We start from the raw sequence: 5,423 nt of genomic DNA on the forward strand, positions 1-5,423 counted from the left end.
ATTTGAAGTTTCTCATAAACTATTCACATTCATGTTTTTGAAGACAGTTATGACTTTGGTACGTAGGCTTGAGGAGACTTGAAGAGTTCTGCTGGAAGAATTCTACTGGGCAGTAATCCCTATGAACAAATTTTCAGAAATCCTTTCAATGCCAATACAATGAAGTTCTGTGGGCATCCTAATGCTTCCTCCTCATCTTCTCCTCGATATTGACGTCTTGCAAAATTATTTCTTCACACTCATCAAGTTCCAACTCTATCATTTCAGGCTCAGGCCTAGAAGGTAAGATTCCCTCCAATGCACGGCACTGTTCTGGGGTAAGAGAACCAGATTCAGAAAAATCTACAGAGAAATGAATATAAAGCTTTCCCTTCATCAAAGGATCCTTGTTTCCTGTGTTGTGAACCTCAAAATGGAGGAATCTTTATAACCAACCTCACACACAGTAGGGATAAACACAGTTAGCTTTCCTGTATTCTCGTCTAGTTCATAATGTGTTGCATTTGTTGGGAAAAGCCCCTTTGACAATCCATACTTTTGCAATAACTCTGGCAGTGGTGTCTGCATTTTTCCACGTAATCTGTTGTACAACCATTTTGCACCTTCTTCAACACTATTTGAAAGTGAGTTAGCATCATCTCCGAAGGATGAGAACTCCTACTTGGCGCGCCTGGGAATAAGCATCTGCCGATGAGTATTGAAATGGAGGCTGACCATCAGTTTTGGAAGATGTCGGCTTACAAAACTGGAGTTTCTTAAATGTGAACAGTGTTGCTGTTGATCATGAGAAGCATGTCCCTGTGAGGAATGATCGGGGATGTCATCTATTTGCGCCTGGGGAGGAAGAAGCCGCTGGCTTTGGTGAGGAGATTGTCCATCGCTAATGCACAAGCCTCCGCTTCTCCAGAAGGACAATCGTTCACCTCTCTATCTCTTTTGAGTTAACTGAAAGGAACAAATGCAAACCACCTGCTTCCCAGCAGCAGTTTTAAATCTGAGCTTAATCTGCCCTTTATCCTCTGTCTTCCTGTGTATTCTCTGCAGCGCACTCCCAATTGCTTTTTTACTCTAGCTTGATCCCCTCCTGTACAGTATTCCCCTTTTTCACAATTCAGCCGCAATCCCTTCTGATAACTGCTTTTTCCTTTTTATTCTCAGAATGTCAATCTTTTTGTTTAATCGGTGAGTGAAGGTCGCTTGAAGATCATGGCTCTACTGTCTAGGACGTCCGAATTTGAGTCCTGTTTTGATGAGCGCAGAACGATCTTTGAGGAGGGAGACGAAACCAGTGAGGAAGAAATCCGAGACATCGAAGTTTTGATTAACTTGAGATCCTGAACCACAGAGAAGAGCTTATTGATAGTCTCCGCCCTTTGTCCTTCGTCCTTGTCATCGAAGTTTTGTTGCAGACTTCCTCGATAATCACTAATTGGCCTTTCCTTCTTCTGTCTTTCTTCAGATCAATCCGTCTACTCCCATCCCTTCTGTTCCCTGGTGGCCTGTTCTAGTCGTAGACGTCAACAACGGCCACCATTAAAGTCCTTAGGCCGATGTACCTCTCCAAGACTTTGTTTTCTTTGAATTGGATATATTGCCCGCCATTTTTTTCTGCTAGCCTCCATCTTTTTCTCCGTGTAATGAAAAGCAGGATTGTTGAATATAGCTTCCCCCAATAAGTTGAGCACTTTTCGCCTCCCCTTTTGCTCAAACAATGGCCCTTCTTTTATCTAATTCCGCTTTCTCCACTCTGAATTTAGCTCTCTCAGCTTTCTGAGCAGCCACCTGTTTTGCTTCAATAGCAGCTGTAAACTCTTTACCAAAAGTAAGGTTAATAATTGAAACATCATCAAGTGCAATATTGAAATTTGCAGCCCGCTGGGTAAGAATTTTTCTTATCTCTCTGCTAACAGCCTCACGCTGTGTTATGAGCTGGTTGCATTATACTGTGCTACAACTGCCTTCAAGGTCTCATAAATTATGGACGGTAAAACTCTTTCATTGTAATTGGTACCCAAGGTCTCTGACATCAAAGATAATCGGTCTGTCGACCCAAGGAATCATCAAATGGATTCCTTCGGGATAAACCTTCTCTTTGATTCCATAATTCCCTGCACTTTTCTTAGAGATCATCATTGAAATTATCAGCTTGATAATATCCTTTGGCATCAGTTTTTCATCTTTTTCTAACACACACACATCATGCATCCAAACAAAATCGAACACATGCACTAAGGGAATATATACATTGGATGCGGATTATCGAAATGCATCACACACACAATGAATCATATGCAAAAAATAACACAAATGCACAACAAAAGAAATGGAGGTGTATACGACTCGGATGCGCAGCAACACGACATCCACTCCCTCTAAACCTGCGCATCCTCCGGATATGCCAACTATCCAGGATCATTCAAGTCCACAAACAGGTCGAGTCCATCTTCTGTTTCTAGTAGACCTGTTTCTCCATCAGCTTCATCATCTATATTCTCTGCTTCTTCTGCTTGTCTTTCTTCTACCTGCTCTTTTTCTGTCAATGCTTCAAGTGCATATTCTTCATCTTCTCTTCTCTTGAAAATCTTGACTCGTTTTCCAGCAATGGGCACCCTCAATACTATTCCATCTAATTCAGCCAACTCATAGGTACCATTGTTAAAAACCTATTTCACCTCATATGGTCCAAACCATCTTTGAACCATTTTTCTCATGCTACTATGCTGATTCTCTAAACTACTGTCGTAGATTAGAACCCAATCTCCTTCTTTTATGGCTCTAGGCCTCAAGCGATGCCTTAAATCAAACCTTTCCTTGTTTCTGAGTCGGGCTGCCTTCAAATGATCAACTGCTAGCTGCACATCTTCTGATCTTCTCTCTAGTTGACGAATCCGAAGGGCTAGAAGCTCTTCCCTTGATAAATTCTCATGCCACGGAAGAACACTCCAAGTGAGAGCACAAATTTCAGTAGGCATGACAGGTTTTTGCCCATACATCAACTCTGCAGGCATGTATCCAGTAGTCACACTATGTGTAGAGCGATCAGCCCACAACGCAAAAGGTAATAATCTCGGCCAATCTCCAATCCGACCTCTACAAGCTTTTGCCAATGCTTTAACTATCGGCGGATGTCCTCTTTCACTGTTGCCATTTCCCTCTGGATTATAGGCAGTAGTAAGAGCCAATTTAATCCCAAGCCGTGAGAAGAATTCTCTAGCTTCATCTGCATCTAGCTCTCCACGATCAGCTGTAATCTTGCCTATACATCCATACCTGCAAAATATTTCTTCCAACAAGAATTTACATACTGTAGTGGTGGTCTTTGTCCGCAAAGATCTGCCTTCAACATAGTTTGTAAGATCCTCTCTAGCCAAGACAAGATATTCATCTGCCAAAGTCCCACTGGCAAAGTAACCAAGTTTACCACCCACTTATAATGCATACATAGTGGATAAGTCGGATGCAACTCATCACGATGTCGCACTAAAGAGTAAAGTTGGCAGTCCCTGCAAGTCTCCACAAAATGAGAAACATCTTTATACATCCCTTTCCACCAGTATCTTTCTTTGATTTTCTCATAGGTAGCCCACACACCTCTATGTCCAGCCCATGAGCTCTCATGAAACTCTCGCATAATCTGTATCTGCATCGCTTTATCACAAACTACTCTCAAGGGCAAGCCTCCTCTCTTCTTTGGATGCTTCCAAAGAAAACCATCTTTCAAGAAATACCCATAAGCCTTCCTTCTAATTTTCTTGAATTCATCATCTGTCCAATCAGCTCTTCGAGTCAATGAACTTAGATACTGTCCAATTTGCAGCCACTCGTCAACATAAAGTTCTTCAATAAAGGCTTCAACAGTAGATACATGACAATCATGAACAAGGACAGAAGCAGCAAACTCTGTCTCATCATCTTCTGCAAGCATTGACTCCTCATCCTCATATCTCGCTCTAGATAGCATGTCAGCAACTGGATTATCTTTCCCTACTATGTGTCGAAATTCTGGATGCAATGATTTGATATAGGCAAATCCACCGAAGCATCGCTATATCTGGAGTCGAGCAAATCTCCGCACCTCTGAAGTAGTCGAGCAATACTCTGCAATCCTGTTTATGGCATCCACCTTTGCAGGAGAAGGCTTTCTGCCATAATATCCAACCATATGCCCAACTATGATGACTTCATTAACACCAAAGACAGATTTCAGCCCTGAAAGTGTCAAATTTACCTCCTCTAATCGTGTCAATATTTGCTCACAAGCAATCAAGTGGTCAGCCACAAACTGTCTACATCCACACAAATCAAGACTTTCATTCTTTTCTTCTTCTACACAACCCTTAATAGGCACATCATCTAGAAAAGGCATGGTATACTGCGGAATATAGTCTCGTAGAACTCTATGCATAGCATTCATCATATGAGCAACTGAGTTTGTGGCACCTTGAGGCAAGGTACACATCCTCACAAGACCAAATAGGTGTCCCCATAGTAGTAATATCCCTGCTTTCCAAGGCAAGTTGAAACTGATCATAACCTGAATACAAGTCACCTAGAGAATAGATGGCTCGTCCTGCAAAAGCCTCAGCAAATTCATCCACAACTGGACCTGTTCCCACATTCCTAATTGTCACTTTGTTCACGGGCTGCATATCCTGAATAAATCTCAAAGTACCATTCTTCTTTGGTACAGTAAACCACCTGTTAGAATAGGGTGCAGAAGAGGGTTCCAAAATCCCCATTTTAATCTTCTCATTCAGCAACTCTATCAGCTTTGGAAAGTGTGCTTTAGGCACAGGTATAGGACGTATATTCCATGGTACATGAGGAACAGTGAAGATGACCATGGGTGCAACCAATTCGGGACTAATGCAGCCAATTTCATGTGGAAAGAAAGCAAATGCCTTACCATGACGTCCAAGCATCTCTCTAAAACATTCTTTTTCCACTGGAAGCAAAAAATCATCATTTCCAATCTTCAATTCTGCAAGAGTTTCAGCTGTAAACTTATGTCCAATATTTGCAGGATCTCTCAACATAGGCTGCTTCATAGCTTTTTCAATCTGTTCATCACTATCAGAAGGAAGCGGGCCTGCAACCGGCTTAACCTTCTTATCAACTGTTTTATATTTTGTGTCAACCTTAGCATCATTCAAGCACTCTTTTCTTTGCTGCAATTTCTGCAAATTTTCAGCAACTTTCAACTCTGTTGGCTGAAAAATTTCAGCCTTTAGCTCTATGGACTGCATGGGTGCAGCCTGAAACTCTGTATGTAGAAATTTTTCTGCATTCAACTCTGTTGGCTAAATGGATTCAGCCCTCGGCTCTATGGACTGCATAGATGCATCCTGAAACTTTGTATGCAGAATTTTTTCTGCATTCAACTCTGTTGGCTGAATGGATTCAGCCCTCTGCAATTCTGTTAG

General features: G+C 41.8%; 1 pseudogene; it reads right to left on the reverse strand.

Annotated features, from left to right (window-relative positions):
- Nucleotides 1–375: 375 nt before the first annotated feature.
- LOC148009138 (prohibitin-1, mitochondrial pseudogene) lies at nt 376–2,166 on the reverse strand (annotated as a pseudogene).
- Between the last annotated feature and the right edge of the window lie 3,257 nt (nt 2,167–5,423).

Source organism: Lygodium microphyllum, unplaced genomic scaffold, assembly GCF_053477565.2.
Source record: "Lygodium microphyllum isolate KBCC unplaced genomic scaffold, Lygodium_microphyllum_v1.1.10 scaffold_38, whole genome shotgun sequence".
Taxonomy (NCBI): domain Eukaryota; kingdom Viridiplantae; phylum Streptophyta; class Polypodiopsida; order Schizaeales; family Lygodiaceae; genus Lygodium; species Lygodium microphyllum.